General features: G+C 34.7%; 1 protein-coding gene across 2 annotated transcripts in view; it reads right to left on the bottom strand.

Moving 5' to 3' along the window:
* LOC145242073 (uncharacterized) overlaps window positions 1-14,865 on the bottom strand; it is a 46,664-nt gene extending 31,799 nt beyond the window's left edge. The window contains exon 1 of one of the 2 annotated variants that reach the window (XM_080104980.1): window positions 14,566-14,865. The gene's annotated coding sequence lies outside the window, so the exon portion shown is untranslated. The remainder of the gene's footprint in view (window positions 1-14,565) is intronic. The other variant, XM_080104982.1, reaches the window with a different exon arrangement.
* Between the last annotated feature and the right edge of the window lie 1,275 nt (window positions 14,866-16,140).

Raw genomic sequence — 16,140 nt, 5'->3', positions numbered from 1 at the left:
CGATGAAATAGGAATGCTGAATCTTGTAAGTTATCTCCAGTAATTACTGCCTTCAGCTGAAGAAGGCCAGAGGATAAGTTGGTCAAAACGTGGTGAAACAACAACAACTATGAAGATGAGGATAACAGTTTGCAAAAAAGAAAATGAATGCACAAATTGTGAAGCCTCATCTCAAAGGATTCCAAAATTACAAAAAATAATAGAAAGTGGGCTGTTATGATATTGTGTGGTTCATCTTTCTGAAAAGAGTTTGAGTCCATTCCATTCATATCATTCAGCCATGACACCACCACTCTCCAAACTTTTTCTCATGGACACCCCTTAAAATTTGGCTTAAAACTAAGATAAATTTACCATAAATCCAGTGAAATGTACCTGATGGTCTGCGTGGATGAAAAAAAACTTGCATATGGGATTTTTTTCCCTTGCTCATTATCTCAAGCAATGCCAGTCACCAAAACTCATCAAAGCAGCAAGTGCTGTAGTTATTGCATTTCAGCAACTCGAGCACCTCATTTTTGTGGTTCTAGCATGTCCAAGAAGGAATAGGTGATGAAGATGGTTTCCCCTCAATGGTCTATTGGGAAAAAATGGTGAGAACTCCTAGTACCAGGAACAGTATCATTTGATTCATTCCAAGCGTTTCTTTTACTGCAACTATTTCTTCCTTATCAATGGTTAGGAAAGTAATTTCTAGTATGGAGGATTTGCAATATTCTTCAACAGCACAGAAAATTAAAATCTGATTGTTTAGGTAGCGATTATGTTGGCTAGTATGAATCTCGGAAGTGTTACATTATGTACATGTTAAGACAGCCTGGTGGTAAACAGAGATGAACACAGTGCACCTGACGTGATCGATGTAGGGGTTCAGAGGTCAGTGTTCACTAGATAAAATGCGCTAGAAGCAGGTGTCCTTAGTTACATTAAAAATGATCACATTAATGGACTGGAATAGAGTTTCAAGTAGTTTGCGACAAGTGTCTGGACGAGACGTGCCAATGATGTAGAAATGTAAGAGAAATTTCATCGATACCTATCCCTTCATCAACCATTTCTTTAAGACTAAGAAAATTGAATAAGAATGGATTTAATTTTAGCCTTTCTTTTATAAGGAGTTAATTTTGGTCTTTTTCCTGGTGAACATACTTCCCTCTCCAATAAAACCTTTAAAACTGCTAATAAGTCTCCTTGTGTTTCTATACACGTTATTTGTCCAAGTTAAATAGTCACTAGACAATGCAACAATAAAAATTAACGGCCACGCACATGGAAAACGGTGATGAAAAGAATTAAGATAAAGATGTACGTAAAAAAAAAAAAATTATTTAATTGAATTGTATTTTGATCGCTCAACAACCCACAAGTGCACAAGTATGAGTGCGAAAAGACAATATCCTTCCCACGTGCATCCCTTCATTTAACGATTGTTTGTTTAAATGTTTGTAAATGAAATGTTATACTAGATGTAAAGCATGTCTATTCTCTGCAGCTCATAAAAAAAAAAACAGGTGTCATGCTCCAGATCATCAGAAATGATGCATAGTGAGAGATAATGTAGTACACCATCCTTCTTGATCACCACACAAGGTATGGTGCACTGGTTCCTGTTTCAATGAACTACTTGGATTTCATCCTGCACCATAATTTTCAGTTAAGTCCAGGTGAATAATGCATTCAGTCTTTGTTGTATCTGCTTTCCTCTGTTTTAGATGGTGTGCTTGATTCTTTCCCACAAAGGAATCTGTGATGAGGTTGTCAACACAGTACTCCATCAGCTCAATGAAATCAGTTCACATCAGATGGGTGTGATCATAATGTCACTGGCTGTATAATATCTCGTTAATCTAGAGTTCAGTGAATTTCTTCTGGATAAATTCCTCTGGTGCAGTATATTCTGATGAGTTTTCAGAACTGTTTCATGTCGGTAATAATTTCCAGTCTGTTCTTTAAACCATGGTCTGAAACATTCAAGTCGATATGAATTCGCTGCTACAGATTTTACTAAAACATGATTTGAGTAAAAAATAGTTTGCTTGGGAGGAATAGCTAAACTCATTTCACATTTGCTGTCTAAACAGTGGTTCCCAACCTTCCAAATATGGTGACCTATTTTAAAACAAGCAATGAGAAAGCGACCCCTATCCTTAAATTATCTTATATATTCATTAATTTTTTGTACAACAATTTACCATGTACTGTGATTATTGAATTATAGATTACACTGAACCACAAAAAAAAAAAAAAAAAAAAAAAAAAAAAAAAAAAAGAATTGCAACGGTGCCTAAGATGTTTCAACTATTTTGAGGGTGCTGATTCCAGAAATGCTGTCACTTTTTTCCTATCAGGTCTAGCTTTCTGCTATAGTATACCCCCCTCTGTAGGAAGCTGATAGCTACAATAAAAATAGGCAAATCAAAGAAACAATATTTTTATGTAACTTTAAAACATATTCATGGAGTCACACCAAAATATTCACAAAGCTCAAAGTTGTAAAAAAATGCTAAGCACAGACATTATCATGCATAAATTGACGTTTTACTGATTTTCTAGAATGAGGGACTCCGGCATCATCGCACCTGATAGACCAACTGTTATAATGGATGCATCTCAAGTGATAAGTTTCTTTCTCTTTCTTCTGCACGTCTTAATGTGCCAATGTGTTTCAAAATGTCAATAAGCAACGCACTGCTACAACGCAGAGTAATGTGTCAAACAAAATTCTCCCGAACTCCTCCAAGTGACCTGCTTTATGGAGTTCGGTACACCTTATTTGCATGTGTGTAACGCAACTTTGCGAGATTGTTCAAAACCGTGTGTGTTAAAACCTTGCGGACGCCACCTTGGATCTCTTTTCGTCCCAACCCACAGGAAAGACAGATACAAAGGCGTTTGAAAGGTAGGCCGTTCCTATTTTACCCACACTCCTCCCTGATCTCATGATGGCAGAGATGGAAATAGTGATTGCCTCTGCTGGGTGCTTCATCGAAAGGGGACGGTGCAAGCCTTGTCTTTGCATACGCTCTCATCCACAGTTTGACGGTCGAGGAACACTCCATCTCCTGGGAGGCTACTGACATTTGAGTCACTGCTTGATGGGGCCGGTGCGAACCAGAGCGATGATCCAGGGTTACTCCCGTTGTCCACTGTCGGTTGCAACTGTGTCGCTGGTCGCAAGTCCCTAACATTACGGGGTACACTGTCAACCAGGACGGACTGCTGATTCACCATGTCAGTCACTTGGTCCCACTTACACCTGTTGGTGCACCGGCTTCCCGGCAGTTTCACCCAGACAGGATCCCCTTTGGCATTTGACAATTGCTCTGTCAGGATAGATTCCCTTTTCCTGGACCCAGTATTGGTAGATCTCGTTTGCAGGCACTGTTCCTGGAGAGACACGCGCCTCTTTCAAAGAACACAGATGACAGCTGGCGAGTAATGTAGAAGGAGTCTTGGCGTCCAAGTGGTCTCCAGGCTGCGAAACACGTAGGTCCACAATCGATGGAGTGAGGAAGTGATTGGCACTATAAGGTGTGATATCCATGCCCACCCTTTGCCACGTGCTATTCACTCCCAACTGCCCCCTCCTCCACTATAGTGGAGCTGGGTCGATTGACCGGCATGCCTCACAACTTTTCACTGCTCTCCTAACATCTGTCTTTCCTACTTCTGGGTCAATCATCTTGGCAAAATATAGGGTCTGCTTGATCCCAGGGTGCCCGCACTGCTGATGAATCTCCATGATACGATCCACATTACACGCGATAGCTGCACACGATTGTTGCAGAGTTTCAGAACCTCTACAGGTATCAGCCAACAGCCACAGTTGAGGTACTTGTGTCAGCACATCTGTTCTGTTGATCGCAGACCTGATCAACATTACATCTACGGTCAGGTCATACTCTTTGTAACATCTCACTCGCTGCCCATGTGGTCAACCATCTCTTCCAGTCAATGCATTGGTTATCCACCGATGAGTGCATGCAGAGTTCATGATAATATGTAGTACCCTGGGTTGCCACTGAAGTGCCAGGTTAACTCCTTTCTACATGGCATCAAGTTCAGCCAGATTTATGTGTCTAGAATCATTCTTTGGCCAAAGCCAGTAGGTGTCTTCGATAATGAAATCATTAACTGCAAGAGCAACTTCAAGGGCTAGTGAATTGGCGTCGACCCAGACCATGAACTCGTTTCTGTTGATGCACCAGTTCCCTTACACAGGGTTGTTACGAGTCATCCTAGCCACAGTCTCCATCAGTATGCTCCGTAGGGTGGCATTGTGCACTATTGTCCCATCTCAATGATACGGATGTTGCACGTTGATTTATGGCTGCTACTGCCATCCTGAGCCAATGACACACCAAGAAGTGGCGCACCAGCTTTCCACAAACAGAAAAACCGCTCCAAAGAGAAATGTTGAACGGGACCGCCAGACATCACCACCTCTCCTTCAGCAGAGTCCCTCCTTGCTCACACGCAGGCCAATCACATTTGCTCCATCTTGCAGACACTTTGGTTCCTAGCATGTCAGTCCAAAGTTCTCAAAGTGCTCTTTGACCAATTAGGCAGACATGAGGCTCTCATTTACAAAGACATCATCGATGTATGATGATGCTCTTCTCCAGAACAAATTTGATTTCATCATATTTTTCTTGTTGAATGGCCTAGAGGAGCTGATCCATATAAGTTGCAATTGTGAAAGACACATTTTAAACTTCTTTTGAAACTGTCTATAAAAAGGTGTCAATGTTGAGAATAATACTGTTCAACACCAAGCTGCCGCAGCAGGCAGGCAATGTTGCAATATACTATATCGTTTTCTTGAATGACATATGGCAAGAATTCAATATGGCGTTTTCTGTAGAAGGTTATCAGAATTCTAGACTGAAGTAGATTTTTTCTTTTAGTCTTGAAGCTAAAAGTTCAGAAGATTCTTTGGAAAGATTGAGTTCTCTAGTTAGATCATTAAGATCTCTTTGAGAAAGAAGCTGCAGTAGTCTTGAGCACGTAGTACAATGGGGAAAGGAGTGGCTGGTTACTTTTAATGCATCTAAAACCAAGCTTCTCTCTTTACATCATCAACATTCTAATCCACATTTGTCATCAATTGAAATGAATGGCTGTCGTCTTCAGGAGGCCTCAAGTTTTGACAAGCTTCTGGGCTTGACCATTACTCCTGATCTTAAATGGAACACGTATATCAAATCTGTTGCCAAGGCCGCTGGAAAAATGGTGGGATCTTTCTATCGATCCAGTAGATATCTCACTGCTGATGCTATTCTCTATCTATATAAGAGCCAGGTACGTCCAAGGATGGAATACTGTTGCCACATCTGGGCAGGAGCTGCTAGAAAGAACTTGTCCTGCCTTGATAGAGTTCAAAATAGACTTCGTAGCCTCGTAGGAGATGTCCTTTTCTCCTCCTTGCAACCTCTATCTCACAGAAGAGATGTTGCGAGTTTGTCTCTGATGTATCGTTATTTTCATGGAAAGTGTTCAACTGAGCTTCAATCTATGGTCCCCCCTCGCCAAACTTTCACAAGAAACACTCGTCTAGCTGTAAACACTATCAATAATTTCCCCCACTCTTTATCTGTGCCTAAACCTAAACGTAGATTCCATGAACAAAGCTTCTTTCTTAGAACTGCACGCCTGTGGAATTGTCTTCCGTTTTCCTGCTTTCCGGCTGACTACAATATGGTTTTGTTCAAGTCTAAAGTAAATAAGTTCTTGATGAGCCGTTCCATATAAGTTATTAAATTTACCAAATTTTCATTACTAATGATTACTATATTGACCAACTTCTACTGTACACTCTTTAACCCTTATCCTTGAGTGGCCTCTGGGCCTTGATAATGTGGTGATGCCTTTGTAAAAAAAAAAAAAAAAAAAAAAAAAAAGTAAAGGAGGAAGGAAACTGACATGTGAAACAGTGGCTTGGTCTTCTCCAGGACCAGACAATTTCAATTCGGGCAGGCCTTTAAACATTGCAACAGGAATTTCATTGCAGTGTGGAATTGACCTAATTGCAGACTTGAAGTTTGGATAAACTAGTGAATTTCTGTTGATTCCTTTCGTTTTGACTGCACAGAAATAGCAACCATCAAAATGGTTTTTCGGTTCACACCAAACCATCGGAATACCACAGCGAATTGACTTTCTATCCTTTTTTGTCTACTGTCGAAGATGCTCAACATATTGCTTGCATACAATATAGGGTGCCCATGCATTATCTTGATCAACCAACATTACTTTCAAGTAAGCAAGATAAGCACACTTCACTAATTCACTGATCCATTTCCTGTTAAATTGCAACGCAAATATAGCAAAACACATTTTGAATAAAACTTACTTTGACTCAGAAATCAACAAAAAAACACAATCAGTAGGCCTATTTACTACTCATTGTCCACTTTTTACCAACTACATACCTTATTGTATAGCAAATTTGACTTTTATTTTAAGGTTTGTGATGTCATAATCAATTAACATACATCACAATAACAACCTAAAATTGTAATTATGAAGCTAAAATGCACCTAATATACTGTCGTCACATGCACCTATGCTTCACAGTCAAATAAACTATTCTAAAAAATAACGACTCTGAAAACTAGTACATAATCCACAGGTATATTTATTTAAAGAGAAGTAAAAACTGAAAGAGAAAAAAATGACAGGCATGAGAAAGTAAAAACAATAATAATAAACGAGGCTAAGAAAATACAAAGAAATCGAACATAAAATGTCACGTTGCATGACAAAGTAAACAAACACATTGTGGGTCATTCCATGTCACGTGTGTTATAGTTCAGAAGGGTTTTCAGCGATAACATTTATTTAAAATCGTCCTTATAATACTTTAACCTCTTTTCTTTTTGGCTTGTTTAGTCTTAAGGCATTATTACGCTTTCATGTAATACATATAAAAAAAAAAACATATCTATGACCAGTTTTTTTATAATAGTCTTGTTTCTAGCATCACGGGCATCACATTCAGACGGGAAAGATATTTTAAACATTGTTAAACAATGTATAAACTCTGCAAATTCTGCCTTTATTTTTTTATTTTTATAAAAATGTATTTTTCTAAGTTTTTATGGAGTCTTCTAATTATTACAATAGTGTTTTAGTAAATTTTTATTTATTGAACCCGAGAATTAAGGTATTTGTTGTTACGTGTATTACTTATGCGAAATCTCATCGATTTCCAAAGCTCTGTGAAATGGGAAAATACTCAAATTTAGCAACCAACCAGAATAAAGGATTTTATTAATCTAAGTCTTTGTCCTAAGTGAATTGATCATTTGATTTGGACTGCATCGTCCTTTAAAGGCTCTATAGCATAAACAATTTTCATTGAAAAGATTCCAAACCTACACAGGTTAGTGTAAAAACCGTTACCTATTTTTTCATGTATATATCATAAAAATATATCATTCGTTGACATCTATGGTGATGACACGACTATCTACAGCAACACATCAAAGGTTGTAAATGACAGAGTTCTCTCTGATTCTCTCTCCTCTGATCTCGAACAAGTGGTTCAGTGGGGGGAAGACATGGCTGGTTACCTTTAATGCATCTAAAACCAAACTCCTATCTTTACATCATCAACACTCTAATCCCTATCTGGCATCAATTGAAATGGATGGCTCTCGTCTAGGAGAAGCCCCATGTTTTGACAAGCTTCTGGACTTGACCTTCACTCCTGATCTGAAATGGAACACGTACATCAAGTCTGTTGCCAAGGTCGCTGGAAAGATGTTGGGATCCTTCTACCACTCCAGAAGATATCGCACTACTGATGCAATTCTCTATCTATATAAAAGCCAAGTACGTCCAAGGATGGAATACTGCTGCCATATCTGGTCAGGAGCTGCTAAAAACAGCCAATCCTGCCTTGACAGAGTACAAAATAGACTTTGTGGCTTAGTGGGGGATGCCCTTTTCTCTTCCCTGCAACCTCTCTCCCACAGAAGAGGCGTTGCAAGCCTATCTGTGTTTTATCGTTATTTCCATGACAGGTGCTTGTCTGAACTCCAATCTCTGCCAATCTTTTAAAAAATCTTTTTTAACTGAATCCACTGTCAAAAACTTTCCCCACTCTTTATCTATACCTAAATCAAAATGTAGATTCCATGAACAAAGCTTCTTTCTTAGAACTGCACGCCTGTGGAACTCTGTTCCATTTGCCTGCTTCCCTCCTGACTACAACTTGGATTTCTTCAAGTCCAACGTAAACAAATTCCTGATTAACCACCCCCTTAAGTAGACACTTTAAATATCCACACTAACGTACTGTACTTACAATAACCCTTATCCCTGAGTGGCTTCCGGGCCTTGATAAGTGGTGACCACCTTGTAAAAAAAAAAAAAAAAAAAAAATAGTTTTTTTGAACACACACACACACATATATATAAGAATTTTAAGGCAGGAATTTTTTGGACAGTGTTCATTTTTCAAGCAGCAGCTAGCAGCAATAAGCCACGGTAATGACTTAGTGTAAAAAATTGGCAAGGCCAACTTAGGTTTCCATACGGTTGATAAAGAAATTTATTTTCTCAACCCTCGGGGATAAGGGTTAAAATGTGTACAGTAGTCAATTGGACAATATAGTAATTGTCAGTAATGGAAATTCAGTAAATTTGTTAACTTAAGGGGAACGGCTTATCAAGAACTTGTTTACATTGGACTTGAAGACAACCATAATGTAGTCAGCTGGAAAGCAGGAAAACTATTTAAAATAAAAACATTTCATATCAACAAAGCTGCAAACAACCGATTGCCAAATGCTGCTGTTTACTGTTTGAAATTATCAGCAAATAAAACAATTTATTTCTTTTGTTATAAAATTTGAAATGAATTGGTTAAGTACATTTCATGCATGTATCATGATAGCTAGTGCAACATTTGACTTTTTTTTAGTATGACATGCACTACCATCATGTAAATTCATAACAATATTTCTGTTTACAAAGTGGTCTACAGCAATGAATTATACATTTTTTAACTTTTATTTTTAATTATTTAGAAAACATTACAAGTGTGTGATTATAAAAAGAAATAGAAAATGTATAATTCATTGCTGTAAACCAGTTTGTAAACAGACATTTTGTTATGAATTTACATGACAGTAGCATATCTCGTGCACTCAAAGAAAATCAAATGTCACGCTTGCTATCATGATACATGCTTGAAAATGTGATGGTTTGACTATAGAAATGTTTAAGACAAATTTAAGTAAGGATCCATCATCAACTATTGAATATGAAGATGTGGATAACAGTAAGAAAATCAATGTAGGTGATTGGACCTTAGTTTCCTATGAAGGGGAAAATTTTCTAGGTGAAGTTTTATCAATTATAGAGACTGATATAGAAGTATCAGCCATGAAGTATTCCAGAAAAGGCTGATGGTACTGGCCAGATAAAGCTGATATAATTGCATACCGGCCTGAGAATGTGATTAGAAAACCGAGTCCACCAGTTCCAGTAGGAATAGTAGATATTGGAAGAAATCAGGATGTGCTTTATTATTTTCAATCTGAAATTTCTCAATAAATAAATCTATTTTATAACATTGTATTAATATGTTATTTATTATGTTTAAATCCATTGATTATTGAAGATTTTTGAAGTGATATTTTAGCATGTGACGTCATGTGTGTTACACAAATTCAAAGTGTTCTTTCAAGAAGAAAAAAGAGCTAGATTTTTTTTTTGCTATTATTTTGTTTGCAGTAATATACTAGCTTATAACCAGATTTTTTCCTCGGGCGTTTTATTGAAGAATAAGAAAAAAAATGTTAATTAAGTGTCACCAGGCTAATTTTATGAAAATTTAATGTAAAAATGATTAACAGAAACTCCGGGCCTCAATTATTTTGAAATCTATTATTATTAAATCTCAATCATGAAAAATATAATTAAACATAATTCTATGTTATTAGTAAAAATGAATGCCTGAAAAATAGGCAATTCTTTCATTTTCTGACTCCAATAAATAGCCGATATTTATAGCCTCAGCACAGACAACATGGAAAAGATCAGAATTGAAATTTTACATCCTTTTGTAATTTAGGGTGTTGTCTTTCAGAAAAAACATAACAATGCTAGAAAATATTGGCTTTAAAATTCTCTGATTTTGGACCACTTTCCATGGAATGAGCCTTGTCTAGAAGAAGAAATGAGTAAAACATATTGTTGATGTCCAACCAGAAGAGGAAATTAGGAAGAAAGTAATTTTTTAGTTAAGAGTAATTTAAAGAGAGACAATGGGTTCAAAATAGGGAGGCAGAACACCTAATTTTAAGGTAAAAAAGGCAAATATCTCAACATCTTGACCTGATAAGAAAAAATTAATATGATTTTCAGAATCAACACCCTCATATTAATCTAAATCAGCTTAGAAACTTTGGACACCAAAAAAAGTTATTTATTTGTGAACTATACATTCCATAAATTCATGATTAATTTTAAATTTATTCATAAAAATTCCAAAACTGCTACAAAATTAATTAATTACAAATCAATTCAAAATTATTTAAATCCACAGATTTCCACCGTTATGAAAAGTATGTTTATAAACTGACCTTAATGAAACGATTGATCTTGCAGTTTTTTAGCTAGAAATTCTATCCTGGGCTCTGCTGTTGATATGACACACCTCAAGTCGTCTTTCACATTTAATTGATTTCGATACTTGCTTTTAAAGATGAAAAGTTGTGAGAATGCTGCTTCACATAAGTTGTTAAAAACGGCAATAAATTCATTATTGCAATTCCTGACATTACTGGAAAATTTTAAAAACATTTTGCACAGAATTCTTATAGTTGCAGTTTATTATCAATATGTTTTTCATATTCGGCTCCAATTGGTGACCCCATGGCACTGGTGTCACAACCAACCACTGGTCTAAAGTAAGCAATATTTAGGGGGAAATTAACAAACAGTTTGACAGGATTCATTCTCATCTTTCTAAGTGTACATAGGCGTCAATGATCCATTATGGACAATCAGTCCAGTACAGACTAGGCTATTTCGGAGACCTTTTATCTGTTGGGTATTAATCTTAGCTAATCCTAGGAGGTCTACCCTCTCAGGCCTTTCTTCACCTTTTTGGGGTAGAATTAGCTTATTGCTAACTACCTGAGGCATACCAACAATGAATGCTGATGTAGATCTCACGAGATCTCATCTTCGACTGCACACGTATGCAAATGGAATGGGGTCAGTTTTCTAATAAAATGCCGTTGGTAGAGGTAGTGGGAAGAAGACGCGCTGGAAGTTGACAGTGACGAATTCTAGCTGAACTTTTGCTGATTGTATTTATTTTATTTTGTTTTGCTGTTTACCAGCCCATTTAACTGCAGCTGGCAGAGCATCCCAGGTAATTTTTAATAGGCCAGAGTGCCCCTTCTTTAGGGGTGTTGGCTTGTTTTTTCACACCTCCCAACAGTGAGAAAGAAGTATACTGACAGGTGACCACTTGTGGCATCAGCTACCCTGGTCTGTTGAGTCACCACAACTGGTGGTAGTGGTTGAGCCAATGTATTCATTCTGGGTAGTCCTCAGAAGCCCATTCTCTCAAGCGTTACCTCCCCTTTAACAAGGGGTTAGTTTGACGAATCACTTGTGGTGCCCTTACTCTCTGATAAGGGCACCACAAGCGATTCATCATAAACACCTGATGGGGCCACTCAGGTATTTTTGCGGGATGAATGTATGCTACTTCTTATGTGTTAACTTACTATCCCCACCTTCTGACCTTGTGCCATATTTTCTTATGATGGGTGAGAGGTAGATACCATTTGAGGGGCACCTTTTGTTGACTTTTATAGCCCAAACACGATGGATCTAACATCAGTATATTAAATTAAGATGCAAAGACCAAATTGATTATCTTGAAGCGATTGACTTCCTCTAAAATATCCCCAAAATGGCGCTAATGCACTTATTGATCCACACTATTTTTTTAATAGTATTTTCAATTTTAATTAAAGTTTTACGATATCTGTTTTTATTAAATTGTAAGATTAAAATACAGAATAGGTACAAAACACCCTCCCCTCTCCATGTTAAGAATAACTTTCTAAATAACATTATTTCAGCACAGATCAATCAGTACACTAGTACCCAAAAAATCATATCGATTAGTTTTGTCTGCTTTACCACTTGTCGATGGGGAAATTTTTTTGCAGATTTCTCCTTTTCTTTACATTGTATACCCCCCCCCCAAAAAAAAAACCCCGGATTTCATGCAATTATTTCTTTTATTTTGTACTTAGGATAGTCCTTATGTTTAATTTGTAATTACATTTTAAATAAACACTGATTTTATTGGTTTCTTAATAATAATAATAATAATAAAACACTAGGCATCTCCACAGCGTTGTGTAAAATGCCAGCATTATACACATTAACAGCAACGTCATCATTTTGTGTGTTTGGTTAATGGAAGTAACTTTTTTTTTTTGCTATGGATAAAAAACAATATAAGACTTACCTTTTGTAAAACAAATAAATTTTTATAAACGAACTACACACACGAGAGATAAGAAAATAAAGTTAATTTCAACGTCTTCTGTTGACATTTATGTATCTAAAGATAATGTTGCTTACAGACCATCATACTGTTTTTGCAAAAAGGCGCAAAAAAAATAAAGATCTATCAATTGAAATAATAAAATCAAAACGAATTTTTTTTAGGTCGATTTGGGGTTGCCATTTTTATTATCTCAAGAGTTATATATTAAAATATATAAATATATTTTTTTTATTATTGGAAACCTGTTATAAAAAAATCTTTGTTTAAATTTCATATTGTGTAATATTTAAATTTAATATCATTCAAAGCTTTTTAAAAAGAATTATTTTTTAGAATTCTGTTTTATTGTTGTAATTAAAATAATCATATTACTGAGAAAAAAATTATCAAGAAAGTGTTTTTTTTTTTTTTTTTTTTTTTCAACATAATATTGAGTTTATGCCTAATTTTATTTACAACTTTGAGATAAGTGATATAAATAACGGGATGTTATATATATAATCATTTGATCTTTTCAGCTTTAAAAAATGTTGAAATTTTTATCAACCTACATTTATTTTGTTTAGTTTTCGTAACATGAAATATGATATAGAACAACTAAAAAAATATTTCCTCTAATACATTTAACAAAACCTACTTTTATTATGTAAGTTTATTTAATAATAAATAAATATCGAAAATTTCAGGAAAATATGACTATTATTTGATTTTTGCTAGTTTTAAAACATGAGTATTCTACGGCTTCAAAAACGTCACTACATAGGAATGTTGTTTTTAAAACGTCGATAATGTAAACACGACTTTGGGTTTGTATTACTGTACACATAGATTCGAAAAAGTTGTCAAAAAAACAAATATATAACAAATAAATGTTATCAAAGGCAAGATAAGTTACTTTTCTGCCAAACTGGATATATTTTTTGTGTTTTCATTCAATGTAACATATTTATTCAGCTCGAAAAACATACAGTGTTTACCGATGTATTCGAAAATTCAAGATGGCGTCTCACACCCTCTTTAACACCGTAAGTTTGGAAAAAGGTGTTATAAATGAAAAAACTATACAAAATACTATTAAAAACCCGCCGAATATATGTCAACCTATGTCACGGTAACATATATTGAGCGAGTTTTTAACAGTATTTTATCCGGTTTTTTATTTATAACATCTTTTCCCACACTTACCGTGTTAAAGAGAGAATCAGACGCCATCTTGAATGTTCCAATACATCGGTAAACACTGTATGGTTTTCGAGCTGAATAAACATGTTACATTGAATAAAAACACGAAAAATATATCCAGTTTGGCAGAAAAGTAACTTATCTTGCCTTTGATAACATTTATTGGTTATATATTCGTTTTTTGACAACTTTTTCGAATCTATGTGTACAGTAATACAAACCCACAGTTTTATTTTATTTGTTTATATTTGATAATTTAAAAAACCTACATAAAAAAAATCGGAAAATAAATTATTTACATAATCCAGAACAACATAATTCGCAAAATTAAGAAAACAAACATTTGCGGAATAAGCGTTTAAAAATAATCCACAACAAATTAAAATGATGAATTAATTTGCCCTCTCAGCTGTTTACAAATTCAGACAAGTAATTGATAAAAATTGGCAAGTATTTTTGGAAGCAAACCACTTCAATATAACCTGTGAATCTTTAAAAAAAATCTTTAAAAAAAAAAAAGTAACATTAATAAGGGCGTTGGTTCGGTTCTCCTGCCCTGCACTTATGTTACCATGCTGAAATAACGTTATTATTTAGAAAGCTATTCTTAACATGGGGAGATTGTTTCGTAATTATTCTGTACTTTCACCTAACAATTTAGTAAACAAAAGATACCATAAAACTAGAATTTAACTTAAAAATATTATTAAAAAAAAAAGCACGGTAACATTAGCGCATTATAACTAGGGTGTCTATTATTGGGAAAAAACTTCTACAGTTTTTAAAAATAAAACTTAATAAAAGCTTCATTTGAATTTTAAAAACATACGTACCTAAACGAAAGATTATATCCACATAAAACTCGTGTATAAAAAGAAATTAAAAACATGAAAGTTACGATTCCGCTTTGTTTGTCATCAGATGAAGTTAAATATTGAAAAACGCCTTAATTAAACGGTGTAAGACAAAAATGTCTCTCTTTCATAAAACGTCCAGATTTAAAATTTCATAAATCAAATATTATTTCAAAGGTAATTCATCGTTGACAATAGAAAAGAAAAATTATACAGAAAAGAAAAAATGCATTTTAATTTTAAATCCTGTCTCGTGATAGTTTTAAAAAATATTTCAATATTTGTTGCTGGTCCGTATTAGAGAAACTGCACCGCCGGTGGCCGAGATTTGTTAAGAACCAAGCAAAACCGAATTTTCGTTCGGCTTTTTACGTAAACAGTCGGAAGATGCCGAGAAAAACATACGACAAGTTTAATTGAAAATTGCTTTGGTCGTAAATTAGCGATTGCCAAGAATTTCCAGTTGAGGAAAAAAAAAAAAAAAAAAAAAAGCTTGGAAATGATTTAAAAAAAAAAAGTTCAACAAATAACTGCTACCAGTAAAAGTTGGTTAGATTTAGGGTCTGGTAAAAAAAAAGAAAAAAAGGCGCTTCTTTTAGGTGTGTCGGAATTTTTTGGGAATTTTTGACACCCTTCTTTACGCAAAACTGCGAATAAAATATATAAAACTCGTAATTTCTCTTTATAAAGTGGTTTGTTTAATTTCTTTATGGATATACTTCAATAATAAACTATTAAAGATTTTTGAAAAATAATAGAAATATTATTTTTTTTATTAAAAAAAACAAAAAAAACACAGTGTTTACAAAGTGCTTACGCGCGCTCCACGCAGCCATTTTTTTTACGTAATAAAATGAATTGAATTTTACGAGTTAAATTTTTTTTCAATTTAAAAATCTATCCAAATTTTTCTATTGGTTCAATTTTTACAATATTTGCAAGTTTAATGCGAAATTTTATGCTATTTCCAATAAACCGAAAATAATATTCTAGATAAGCGTTTTTCTTAAATTAGCCCCCTCATTTTGAAATGTCTATTAAAATGAAAACAATTAATTTTCTCACCTCAGATTTATATATCACAAATTGAAGATAAAAGATCAATAAATAAAATAATCTAATTTAAAACAACAAAAAGAGAATAGTTTTGTGCAAATTTACCTGTAAAGTCAAAAGTTTAAAACCTTTAAAAAAAAACAAAAACACATTGATTTTTTTTTAAGTGAAACCTCACATTTTTAAAATTTTGTCCTGAAAAGATTGAATACCAACAACAATTTTTTCTGCTTCATTCATGTTATATTTCCGTTAAAGTAAAAGTTTCTATGGCACGTGATTTTGCACACGTTCCTTTTCCTTTTTAAAAGGGCTGAGTTTTTTTCCTTCTTCAACATTTCGTTACTAACTGTTCTTGCGTTTATTGCTGCTACCTGCTATTTGCTCTTACGTTTATTATTGGCTGTGAAATTAGTTCGGTAAAGCCTAGTAAAGAGGTTTTGCTCTGTCTTCCATTCTACGATAAAACACCACAATTTATCGAACTAATTTTTTTAT

Source organism: Euprymna scolopes, chromosome 21 (genome assembly GCF_053919585.1).
Source record: "Euprymna scolopes isolate OS-2025 chromosome 21, ASM5391958v1, whole genome shotgun sequence".
Lineage (NCBI taxonomy): Eukaryota > Metazoa > Mollusca > Cephalopoda > Sepiida > Sepiolidae > Euprymna > Euprymna scolopes.
This window is presented reverse-complemented; position numbering and strand designations above follow the sequence as displayed.